Source organism: Corvus brachyrhynchos, unplaced genomic scaffold (genome assembly GCF_000691975.1).
Source record: "Corvus brachyrhynchos isolate BGI_N302 unplaced genomic scaffold, ASM69197v1 scaffold56, whole genome shotgun sequence".
Taxonomy (NCBI): domain Eukaryota; kingdom Metazoa; phylum Chordata; class Aves; order Passeriformes; family Corvidae; genus Corvus; species Corvus brachyrhynchos.
Window position 1 is genome coordinate 7,505,566 of NW_008238664.1, and position 847 is coordinate 7,506,412.

Genomic DNA, 847 nt, shown 5'->3' on the forward strand with positions numbered 1-847 from the left:
CACTCTTTCTGCTTTACTTGAATGCTCTTAGCAATGAACATACCCAAGACTTGTACACTTGCTATCTGCCACTGACTTAAAACTATTTTAGAGCGATCAGACTTGAAGATATTTGGGAGATTTAAGTAAACTGCTACAACATAAATAAAGAGTGAGAACACTGGCACTCCTTTTGCTCCAAAGAGTTCCTCTTGAAAAAACAGACCGAGGTTTTCTGGCATTTCTTTGCAAAATGTGCTGCCCCTAACAAAAGTGTAAAAGCATTCTGACTAGCATACATGTCTACTAGATTTCTGCTGACAATGTGAAATAACCACTGTGCTCATCTTGACTACTGCAATAGTTTCTACTTTCCATTTACTGTTTTGAACATTGTTTTTTATGTAGCACAAAATCCAGTTTACAAATGGTTCTAATAGGAATTAAATTTTCATGTATTCAGTAAATTTTCATATGCTGGAGCTTCCTACTCTTCTGTGCCCACCAGCAGGAACATCCAGTGTAAAAATTTTTATTGTCAGTGAGAACTAGCAGTAATGTTCTGGTTTGACACGAAGTACATTTCTCTCATTTTCGCAAAAGTCTACTTATCTGGCATGGAACTCCGACTAAGAGTAACAAAGTTCCCTGCCTAGGGAAACAAAGACCTTTCCAGGATACCTGTTTTTCTGCACCTCCCAGCTTGTGAGCTGCTTTCCCACGTAAATGCCCCCCTCTTGTGTTCATTTATAAGTACTACAAGAATCGGCCACAAAAACCCCACCCAAAACCCGGACCTATCCTTGATGGTGTCCGTCATTAACAGGTACTGGATCGAATCCCAGGCAGGGAATAGCTTCATCCTGCT